We start from the raw sequence: 12094 nt of genomic DNA, 5'->3' as shown, positions 1-12094 counted from the left end.
AAATTGCCTTCCTTTGCCAGGTGCGGTGGTGCACGCCTGTCATCCCAGCAGCTCGGGAGGCTGAGGCAGGAGGATCATGGGTTCAAAGCCAGCCTCAGCGATGGCGAGGCCCGAGACTCAGTGAGACCCCGTCTCTATAAAATATAAAATAAGGCTGAGGACGGGGCTCAGTGACCGAGGGCCCCTGAGGTCAATTCCCGGTGCCCACCACCACCAAAAGATATGTCCTCCTGCCCGTGACAAGTTTCACAAGGGTGACAGCCATGTCTGTCTGGTGTCCCAGGGCTGGGCGCGGAGGAGGAACCCACAGCGACTCCTGCCTCCGGGCCCCTCGGCGGCGCCCTGCCTGCCTCTCCAGCCTTCCCCTCTCCTTGTCAGAACACGGGGGTCGCTCAGCGGCCCAGGTGGCTTCCGGTGCCTGGGCTCCAGCGGCCCTCCTGCCTCAGCCCACTGAGCAGCGGGGCCCAGGGGCCGCCACCCCCGGCTCCACCTTCTCTCCCGACCCGGTGGCTGCATCTGCTACCAGCTTCAGTGGTTTTCTGGAAGGTTCCAGGTCCCTATGACACCTCTCCCCCTGGCCCCCTTCCCTGAGGGCCTGGCCGCGGGTCTCTTCCTGCTGGTCCTGCCGCCCTGGAAGCCCATCTGTGGCTGTGGCTCTGGAGGAAGCTTGCACTTTTGCAAACGCAAGCAAGGAGAGGCCCACAGACCCGGGCACATCTCCCCAGAATGAAGAAGGCGTGACAGTAAGGGACAGGACGGTGGCCGCTGCTCCAGGATCCTGCTTAGGTGAGCAAAAGGGGGCCCTCGGGCTGCAGGGAGCCCAGAGCTGCTGGCTAATCTGCGACGGTGGCTCCCCGAGAGCCAGGCCAGCGGGAATCCCAAGATGACGACGGGAGAGGGGCGCGGCGACTCCAGGACCCGGCAAAACCCCGCGGGGGTGAGGGGGCCAAGGAGCCACAGAATTAAAACCACGGGCAAAGAAGGTGAAGGTGGCCAGAGTCGGAATACAAGGAGCTAAGAGAGGGTCCTTCACCCCCAGCAGATGCCAAGGGACCAGGAGGGAAAGAAGGTCCCGGGGGAGGCCACCAAGCAAACCGAATCCTATCCAAGGCTTCAGGCACCGATCACCTCCTCAGAACAAAAGCCAGACGATTCTTCCCACATTTTCTTTTCCGAGATTAAACATCAGGGAAGAAAGTCGAGGGAAGTGATATTGTTCACGAGAAGCCGCTCAGATGCATGTGATTATACGTCGTCCCCCGAGAGGCCTTGGCTTAGACGTGAGCCCAAGGCACAGATGATAAGGCAGTCAGGACTGTCGCGCCCTGCTGCAGTGACAAACATCCCCAGAGCTCAGAGGCTGAGACCAGCTCGTGCCCGTTCCCCTGCTCCGGCTGTGCCCGCTGTGGGTGGGGTGGGGTGGTGTCTGTCAACCGCTCTCCAGCACCTTGTCTGCGAGGCTGTGCCCTGGGGCATTCACAGCGTCGGAGGCAGGAAACAGGAAACATGGCAATCATATGCCCGCTCTTAAAGCCTGTGTCTAGAAGTGGCACTGGGCGTTTCCCCTCACATTTCACGGGTTCAGGCAAATCGCACAACCACGCCCCATTTCAAGGATGTCGGGCAGTGACCCTCGACGGTGTGCCCAGTGAAGAGTCGGAAATAACAGCTGAGCAGGGGAAGGCGGCCACTCAGGAAGGGTGGACGATGGCCTGAAGGCCAACAGCTGAAGGTGCAGAAGGGAGCCCGCACTCGGGCCTCAGGGTTGTGCTCTGCTGGTTCTAGCCCTGGGCCCAGGACAGGGGCTGGAAATAAGCCCAGATAATAGTGGGAGAAACAGAAATGGAGGCAGGGTGGGGACAAGGAACAGAAACAAATAGTCCCCTGAGCGAGGGAGAAAGGAAGGAGCCAGAGAATTGCACCAGAGTCTAAGCAAAGAACCTCTGCAAGTCGACCCTCTGTCCTCACTGCGGCCTCGCCCCTCGCTCAGTGCTGAGGGTCAGCGAGCCACTTAATTTTTTAAATTTTGAGCCAGAGTCTCTCTAAGTGGCTGAGGGTCTTGCCAAGTTTCTGAGGCTGGCCTTGGATTTGTGATCCTCCTGCCTCAGCCTCCCAAGCAGCTGGAATTGTAGACGTGGGCCCCCAGCCTGGCTAGGAGTCTCATCTTTAGAAACTAAAATAGGCTGAAAATATTAGGAAAGAAATAGAGAGTCGTCTTCAGAGAGACCAGTAGGGATTCAATCGTACTATTATTCTTCTTCAAAGAAATGGTCTTGCTGTGTTCCCCAGGCTGGCCTTGAACTCCTGGGCTCAAGCGATCCTCCTGCCTCAGCCTCCTGAGTTGCTGGGGCTCCGGGTATGTGCCACACTCAGCCAGAGAAGGCGCCTTGCGGGAGAAGGAACCGGAGGACTTCCTGTTCCTCCTCCAAAGCTGCCTGGGTGCAGAGAGAAGATCCCACCAACGCAGGCTGGTGCCACAGCAGCCCCGGGAAGCCAGGGCGGGAGCTGGCCAGGACCCGGCAGCACGCTTTCCCTCCCTGGACATCTTCCTGCCCAGTTCTGGGAAACGGGGCTGGAGCTGGCTGGGGTTCCAGGACGCAGGGTGCTGGCCTGGCCTCTCTGAGCGCCCTCCCCACCCCCACCTCGGCCAGGCTGGAGGAGGGGACGACCCTGACTGCACTGCTCACCTGGCCAGCCTGTGGCAATTCCAGACAGGTGGGCCAGGAGAGAGACAGAGAAGATTCTGGAGGCCACTCACCGTCAGCCAACTCCTCGCTGCCATTTTGGTGAGGAGCACCTATTAGACACCACCTGAGTGTTCTCTGCTCGGGGATCGCCGGAGCTCTCGGGCGCCACGGTCCACCCAGCCTTCTGGTCAACCTGCTCGTCAGGCTCCCTGGTCGCCCGGCAGGGAGGAGGGGCGGGGACGACTGTGAGGTGCTCTGGGACACAGTGAGGCGGTGACACAGGGCGGGACCCGTCAGGGGGGCTCTGGGGACGTGCGGTTTCCTGAGAACCTGAAGGACACAGACAGGCCCCTGGACACACGGCTGGACCTGCGCACAGTGGACGCACTGGCAGTGAGAATGGAGGAAGCTGGGCGGCTCGCGCTGGGCACACGTGTATTAACCACCTACTGCATGCCGGGTGCTGTGCTGAGGCGTCTTAGTCCACGGGTGGGTGAAGGCAGAAGCCATCTACCCCCAGAGATCTCAGTAACGGGGAGACGACCACAGACGCAGAAAGAAATGAGGCCGTCAGAAGTCCCAAGGGAGAAGATGGCAGTGTAAGAAGAGGGTGCCAGGGTGCAAGGCGGGCACAGCAGGGCGGGCACTGGGAAGGTGGCCTCCCAGCCAAGAGCTGAAGGAGATGTGGAAAGGACCCCGAGGTTACCCCAAGGAAGGAGGATCCGGGCAGTGCTAGCAACAGCCAGGGCAAAGGCCCTGGGGTCGGTCAGCCTGGGCTCGGGGAAGCAGAGGCGAAGAGGATGCTGGGGGAGATGCTGGGGGAGATGCACGGGCTCCCCAGGCAGAGAAACCCGCAGAGGACAGGGAGCGGTGACCTCTGGACTTGGAGAGAAGGGTCAGGGGAGGAGAGGAGGAAGACGGACTGGGGCTAGGGTCCTGCCACCTCCCTGTCCGTCAGACAAGCCCAGCTCCAGGAGAGCCCCCGCAGCCTGCTACTTTCCGGAAATAGACTGGCGGAGAGAAAGAACGGCTGGCCTTGTAAGAAAGGGACAGAAAAGAAGGTCACCAACAGAGACTCGTGGAGAAAAAGGCAGTGCTGAGGGGTGACGGCAGGACTATCGGGCGAGGCGAACCCTGGCCGGCCTGCGGGGGGGTCTTACTGATGCCGCCACGCCCGCAGGCCCAAGACGTCTGAACGACACCCAGAGTGGGGTGGTCCCGACAGACGTGCGTCCTGTGCTGCCAGCCTTCGCAGAAAACATCTGCCCACCTCCATGACAACCATGTTGTGTGACTGTATACAGTGGTGCTCCTTTATCGGTGGGGGATACCTTCCAAGACCCCCAGAGACGCCTTTCTCTGTCCGCGGGTTCCTATGATGAAACTTAAATTTCTCAAGTCGGAGATCAGCAACAATAAAGCAGAACAATCACAACCACACACTGTGATGAAACTCGTCACCCCTGTTGAGCTTCGGGGCCACTGTTAAGTAAACTAAGCGTCACTTGAACACCAGCACTACAGAACGGTGACAGCAGATCAGGTAACGGAGACGGCTCTCCGTGACTACCAGGCAGGTAGCGTATACAGCACGGATACGCTGCACAGAGGGGTGGTTCCTGGACAGTGCAGGAGCGAGTGGTGGGACAGAGAGACGCGGTCATGTTGCTCAGAATGGCACAGGACTTCACAGTTGTTTCTTTCAACTTTCCACCTAATATTCTGGATCACGGTCAGCCTCTTAGGGTTGACCATAGGTAGCCACTGAGATTTCAGAGAGCAAACCCGTGGCCAAGGAGGTCGGCTGAGCTGACGAACGCTTACAGCATATTCTATATCCAAATGCGCAGATTTGAAGCGTCCACGTGGGAGGATTGGTACGACCGACACGTGGCCTGTTCACGGTGGGGAGGGCACTGGGCGGGCCAGCTTTTGGCCTGTGATCCCGTCCAGTCTAATCACACTTCTTTGAACCAGGAGGCCACCACCGTCACCACCCCCACCCCCAACCATGGGGGCAGAGTCCCGAGCCAGACAGCCCCTCCCAACGCCACCTCCCGGGTCCCAGGCTCCAGCCCCGACCCCCACATCCTGTTCTCTCATCCACTGCAGGGGTGACAGCACCGTCCCTCGGGGTGTCATGTTTTGCCAGAACTAGTTCCCACCACCTCCTGGTTCTACAGATGAGGAAACTGAGGCTCAGGGAGGGGCGTCCTGGGCAACCATCGCAGAGAGGAGAGGAGGGAGAAGACCAGGAGCTGAGGGCCCGTCCCCACCTGGGGGACTTGAGGGCAGCACCCGGCTGGACTGCTGCCAGGGACAGGGGGGTGGCTCCGGGCTCTTCCGGGGAAGAGAGGCCAGCCTGGCCGGAAGGGAGGAAGCAGGGACAATGACCACCTTGTCTCCACAGTGTCTTGGAGGAATTCAAAGAGGTGGGCGAGGCTGGGCGGAGCAGGCCATTGTCACAGCGCTGGGCTGGCCCTGTGGACTGGAGAGGACCAGATGGCGGGAGGTGGGACTGTGCCATTGTTAGTATGTCACCTGTGCACCTGCGTCTGGCTGCCAAGGACAGGCTCCAAAGAGAAGCAGACATGGGTGAGGGGCGGACAATGGCTCCCTGGACAGGCTGAGGGGCCTTCTCCAGGGTCCCCTCACCCCCAGCAGGATGACCACTTGCTTCAGGCCACCATCGCTCGTTTCCGATTCTGGCCCAGCAAGCCACCGTCCCCACCCCAGCCTAGGTGGAGCCAGTGACCTTACCAGGGACACAGACTGCCCACAGAGACCCCACCCCACCCACCGTGGTGACCTCCTGCCCAGGACAGCTGTCTGCCCCCGACTCAAGTGCCCTGGAGGTCACCAGGAGGTGACACTCGAGGAAGGAATTCTCAGGAGGGAAGACGGAAGCAGGTCCCACCACAGAACGGGCCGTGGTGACAGTGGCACCCACAAAGCCAACTGTTAGTATTTTCTGTTCCCAAGAACCTGATGCTTCTTACGGAAAGACCCAGAGGCCTCCACTGCCCCTCTCCTCCGCGGACCTCGTTTCCAGCCAACCCGGGGGTGGGTCAGCAGCTGCTCCTGGTCAGCGACCCAATGTCCCTCCCTCCTCACCTGCTGCAAGTGGAGGCCCGCCCACGTGGGTGGCTTCCTGAGCACCTGCCATCTGGCTTCCGTGGGGTTTGGACCACAGAAAGCCCCGGCAGGACACTGGGAGAGGCTGGGAGAGGCCGCGCGAGGAGGGCGCGTCCCCACCGCTCCCCTCCCCTCCGCCAGGTCTGTCCCCTCCCTCTGTGTGGGAAACCGTCTCTTCATTGGGTTCTTGTGTGTTTTCTGTTTCCTGCTGGGACCCTTCATAGAATATGGATGGGACGAAAGTTCACTACCTCTAGATGTGGCCCCCCGAAACCTCCCGGGCGAGCCTCCATCTCTTCCCTACGGGTTGGAGGGAAAAACTGTCAGTTCTCGGGGGATGGTGGAGCCACAAGACGAGATCCCCTGGGCCCTGGAGTCCCCACCGTGGAAGGTCACCTGCCGATGATCTGTTGGGACTTTTTGCAGGAGGATACGCGCTCCTGGCCTCGCCGGTGCAGAGGTGGGGCTCTCTGTTACCGCAGCGAACGCGATCTAGTACCTCTCCACGGGACTCCTCCTCCCTAGCTGAGAAGCTGGCTCCACCCCCAACCCGAGTCATGTGACCAGAGCTGAGTCCAGTCGGATCCCGCCTTTCACCTTCCCACAGCCTCACTGACTGGTTCTGGCCTAAGTTCCTGACCCCACGAGCAGCCAATCAACGACAAGAATGCGTTCGCTAAGAATTCTGGGAAGGGCTGGGGCTGGGGCTCAGCGGAAGAGCCCTCCCCTCTCACGGGCGAGACCCGGGTCCGAGCCTGAGCAGCACGTTAAAAAACAAGTGAAACAGAGGTGTCGTGCCCAACTACGACTAAGAAAACATTAATTAAAAAAAAAAGAATTCTGGGAGGCCAGTGAGGAGGAGGAGAAGCGTCTTTGCTCTGAACTGGGAGGAAGGGAGCAGGGGCTGAGGGCCAGGCCCGGAGAACGGAGCCGACCGCAGAGACCTGTCCCAGAAAAAGACCCGAGGCCGAACGGTGTCATCTGTCCCCTGGACCCCGCCAGGCCTGCAGCTGGACACACTGTGGACCCCGCCTGGTCCCCTGCACCCCCGACCAGGAGCCAATGCCAGCACCTCTTCCTGCTCATGCCCCTCAGGTGTCTCCCCCTTTGTAACCCAAGGGCCAGAAGCCGTCGGGGTCTCGGGCCTGGACCTCCCCGCGGGCCAGGACGCAGCATCGTGGGTCTCATGCCCACCCCAGAGGCAGGACACTGAGGCCCGAGTCCCTCGGGACCATCTTGGCAGGAAGGGCTCTGCCAGAGCGTCCATGCGGGGACTGCAGGACAGAGCTCGGCGTCAGGAAGCAAGTCCAATCCCCAAACCAACATCTCTTGTGTGACCTCAGGAGCACAGGTTGGCACAGCCAAGGGTCCGTGGCTAACGGCTTGGGCAGCTCTCTTTGTGTTGATCATTATTTTAATTTTACATCTTCGTAGGCGAGCGAGGTGATTCCGCCATGTACACACTGGGTGATGATGGAATCCGGACGGTGGACATTTCCACCCCTTAAATTAACATTTGTCATAAGCTGCAGTGCCTGCACATGTTCTTATGAAGTCCAGTGCAATATCTCACTACTTTAAAATAGCTACAAGAGAGGGTTCGAGTGCTCCCGGCACACAGAGATGGTGAATGTCGGCGGTGATGGACGTGCTAATCACCGTGACCGGATCACTGGACACTGTATACACCTCCTGGAATATGTGACAATATGTGTCAATTGATTTTTTTTTTTTTAAAGGAGTGAACTTCCCCATCCTGGACTCTTAACGGGTGACACCACAGTTTCGGTGACACAGTGTGGTGATAGCTAAAAGGTACTTTGAAGAAAAGGCTATCAACTCCCTTTATTAATAAATGGTCACTGTTGAATTGCTTCCAGAAACCCCGGGGGCCAGGGGCTGTCCAGCGACTCTCTTGGCCAGGATTCCAAAGACCATCTGTGGCAAATACATCCTCCAGAGCATATACCCTTGGCAGAATCAGAAATTGCTTTCCTTGCCCAGAGAATTCAACCAGAAAAGGAACAGAGAGGGAGGGGCGGGGAGGGCGAGATCATGCCAGTGTGAATTAGCTCCCAGGCTGATCAATGACTTCCACCTCCACACCACCACCCCGACCCAGAGCACACTGGCCCTTCCCCGCAAGGCCACAGTCTTTTCCTAACTGGTCTCAGTTTTTGTTCTTGCCTGGTTCCAACTCATTCTCCACATAACAGTCCACGGGGCTGTTCACACATATGGTCATCATATCACAGCTTCGGTGGCCTGACAGAGCCTTGAGGATAAATATCAAATCCCTAGGCACCTGCCACAGGGCCTTTACACGTGCTGTTCCTTCTGACCAGAACATCTTTCTCACCATCTCTCTCCCACTAAGGGCTCTGCTTACCACCACTTCCTTGGGGGAATTGTTTTATATCATTTACTGAGTTATTTACTGATGTTGGGAATCAAACCTGGGGCCTGTGCGTGCTAAGTGCAACCTCTGCCACTGAACTTTGTCTCTAGCTCGGAAGTGGCTCTGTTTGCTCCTCGTAGAGCAAACTGGGCAGGTCCCTCCTCATGGGGCTTATGGCATTTGTCATTGTCAACTGAATAACAATTGCTATTTGTCCATCCTCCTCACCAGACTGGACGCTCCATGAGAGCAATGTCTGCCTCTGTCCAGCCCACCCCTGCAGCCCAGCGCTGAGTACACAGCCGGTGCTCATTAAAGACACATGGATTGACAGGCTTAGCAAAAAACAGGGTGGAAAGGAAGTGAGACTCTCACAACCAAAGGAGCAGCTCTGCAGGTCACCAGAGCGAGAATGGCCTTTTCAATAAATGGCGCTGGGACGATCCTTAGGGAACTAGGAGGAAGGTGGGTTCCTCTAACACTGTGTGCAAAAGTCAATCCCACACTGACTCCAGACTCTGCACCAGACTCTAGGACTTTCGGAACATTATAAAATATATCCATGGCCTCAGGGTGGAGATGATTTCTTCAGTAAGATGCCAAGCTGACAAACCAAGCAGGCAAAGCTGTCTGGATTCAACCACACGAGCTAAGGACGGCGTGGCCAAAAGACACCGTAGGAAGGACCAGAGACACGCCAAGAGCAGAGAGTGCTGCCGCACAGGCCAGCGGCCAGGGCCAGGTGCCGGCATATGTAAAGATCCTCTATAAATCAATAAGGAAAAAGCCTCCAACAACCCAACAAAACCAGCAGACAGGGCAGGAGATGGTGCTTCACAGAAGAGAAAAGTCCAATGGCTGATCATGCGTCAGACACATCCGTCCGCTTTTGTATCCAGGGGACGCAAACGAACATCAGGACCCAGATCACCAATACCCACAAGAAAGGCCACCGCTTAAAAATGGGCCCATATCAAATGTGGTGAGAACGTGGGGGACCCCAAGGTTCCTCTGCGGCCGGCAGGAGCGGAACATCACACGGTCCCCTTGGAAAGCAGAGCGGAGTCTCCAGCCACGGCCAAGACGCACGGTCACTAGCCGGTGACTCATGAAGAGGGAGCGAGATGCGCAGACACTCAGCAAAGTGGGTCCTGACAGCCCCTAAAGGGAGTGGACACACCCATGGCCAGTGGAGGGCCAGGTGACCACAGGACGAGGCCGTGCAAGGGTGACGGTTTGCCACGGAGAACACGGAGCCGCCCTGGGACTTGCACAACTCGGTACCGCGGACGTCCAGCAGCACCGCAGGGCGGGGAAGGGACCCTGGAAGGCCAGCAGGTGAGTCCCCTGGAAGTCCCCGAGGGCGGCTCCTCCAGGAAGGAAGGAGGGGTTGGCCTGGGGACAGACAGGCGCAAGGGCCTGGGCACGCGGTGGCCTGGTGGCTCCTGGGTGAGACGGACGTGGACATCGGACTTCGTCTATTTTTTTATTTTTTTTTTTGGTACCAGGGTTGAACTCAGGTCCCTCGACCACCGAGCCATGTCCCCAGCCCTGTTCTGTGTTTATTTAGAGACAGGGTCTCACTGAGTGGCTTAGGGCCTCCTGTTGCTGAGGCTGCTTTGAACCCGAGATCCTCCTGCCTCAGCCTCCCGAGCCGCTGGGATGACAGGAGGGCGCCACCCGCCCGGCTTGGACATGAGGCTTTTAAACTGGGCTCTGAGTGTCTTGATGGGTCTGCTTCTCTGTCCCCTGGTCCCTGTCTTTGTCTCTCCTTGGCCTGGCTCATTCCGTCCCTCCTAGTCTCTGTGTCCATCTGTCTCTGCCACCCTTCCTGTCCCCCGCCCCCCCCCGTCACATATAGACGCAAAATCAGCTGAAGCCAGACCGGAAGGAAGAGGGCACAGACACCAGAGGCGGCTGAGAGGGGGACGTGAGGGGACAAAGGCCCACACGGAAGGAGGACGCTGCAGACCAGGAAATGAAAAGAGGCCAGGGGGGCCTGGGAGGAAATGAGGCCCGAGGGAGGCGGCTGGGGACAGGGCGGCCCCCCGCCCTCCCTCTCCTGGCCCCTGTGCCCCCACCCGTCCCTCTGTCTCTGTCCCCCATCGTCACACCCGCCCCATCTCCCCCTCAATCCGTTTACTCAGCGCCCCAACAGTGTGCAGCAAAAGGGACCCAGTGGCCTGTCCCCCGGCCACCAAACGTCCGCAGGCAGACTCCTGCCCAGAGTCAGGCCAGGCTGCCTGGGCGCGGGCGGGGACAGTGGGCCACCCGCCCCGGCCTCATTAATCCACTATCAAACCCTCGCAGCGCGCGAGCTGTAGCCCGAGTCATGAAATATTCAGCGACAGGCGCCCGGCTGAGATGAAACCGCTCTCCCAGGGACGCCAGGGACAGGACACGGGCCTGCTGCTGGGACAGACCCGGTCGCCAGCCACAGGACCAAGGCACCCGGGGGACGGGGGGACAGGGGAGGGGCCCACACAGAGACAGGGAGAGCGGGGACCTGGGGAGCATGCGGGTGGGGGCCGTCTGCCAAGGGAGGGGACGTCTAACCCACCAGACAGGTCCCTCCACGGGGACGCCCTGGGAGGGGACCCATACCCCACCCAGGCCCTCGCCCAGCACTGCCCACGCCCCCTCCCTGCTGGCCCGCCCAGCTCTCGGGGACACACATCTGAGGGTTGGCCCCTCTGGAGTGGTCCCTGCGGAGCCAGCACCTGCCCCCCAAGGCTTATCCTTTGCTGGACGTGTGACTTTGGCCGCAGCCCTGAGCGGTCCCCTCCTCGGTGTGCACGGTGCCTCTGATGGAGCCATGGGAGGCGCATGTACGACAGCCACTGTCCCCGGGATCCGTGGCACCAGTAAGAGACAGACGGACAGACAGACGAGGTCCGTGCCACCGCTCACAGGGCGTGTGATTCCCCAGAGAGGGGCCTCGGTGCAGGGACTGTCCCCAGAGCCCCCTGCTCTGGGGTGGCTCCTCCTGCCCCCAGAGCTGCCTCCACCTGAGCAAGCTCAGGGCCAGGAAGGGTCAGGCCTGGCTGTGTCCACGCAGGTGTGGGGCGGGTGGGTGGGACACCTGCTGGTCACCTGGGGAGCCCAGAGAGTGACAGTGCCCTGGAGGAGGGATCCATCCACCACAGAGGCGCTCAGAGACACCAGCACGGGGGCAGCGGGAAGGGGCGGGGGAGGGGCCTGCGGTGACCGTGCCACCAGCGCCCCTCGGAGCCCCAAGTGCACCCCGTGACATGGACACAAGTGGCACATGCCCTTTCCGGATGAGGCCCAGGTGAGGTGGACAGACATAGGTGGCACCGGCCTCCTCCCTCTGCAGCAGCCCGGCTCCTCCCAGGATCCGCCTGGGGCAGGGGACGGGGACAAAGACCCCTCGACCAGGACGCCCCCACAGCATGGCCAGCCACGTGGAAACAGCTGCTCTCGAAACTTCCAAAAGGGACCCCGTTTCTGCTGCAAGAAACAGACAGTGCAGGAGGGATGCGAGGGACCCTCCAAGTCGGCCACCACCCGGCCCCGGGCCACAGAGGCCCGTGCCTGCTCTGGGCCTGGCAGACAGAGCTGGCCTCAGCCACTGTGGCTGCAAGGACGGTGGCCCCTGTGTCCCCCGCCCCAGGCTCTGCCCCCTGCATGTGCCAGCCCCCCCCCCCAGGGCGTGGGAGCCAAGGGTGCCTGGAGTCGAAGTCCCGGTCCTCAGCAGCAGCGCCCACCGCGCCAGCAGCCGAGGCCTGACTTCAGAGCCATGGCAGGAGGAGCAGCGGCCGCAGCCAAGTCCCCTCCACACTCGTCTATTTACATCCCGGGGCTGCGCAGCTGTGGGGTCTGAGGTTCACGGACACGGGCTCCAACGCCCGCC

This window comes from Urocitellus parryii, chromosome 3, assembly GCF_045843805.1.
Source record: "Urocitellus parryii isolate mUroPar1 chromosome 3, mUroPar1.hap1, whole genome shotgun sequence".
NCBI classification, from domain to species: Eukaryota; Metazoa; Chordata; class Mammalia; order Rodentia; family Sciuridae; genus Urocitellus; species Urocitellus parryii.
This window is presented reverse-complemented; position numbering follows the sequence as displayed.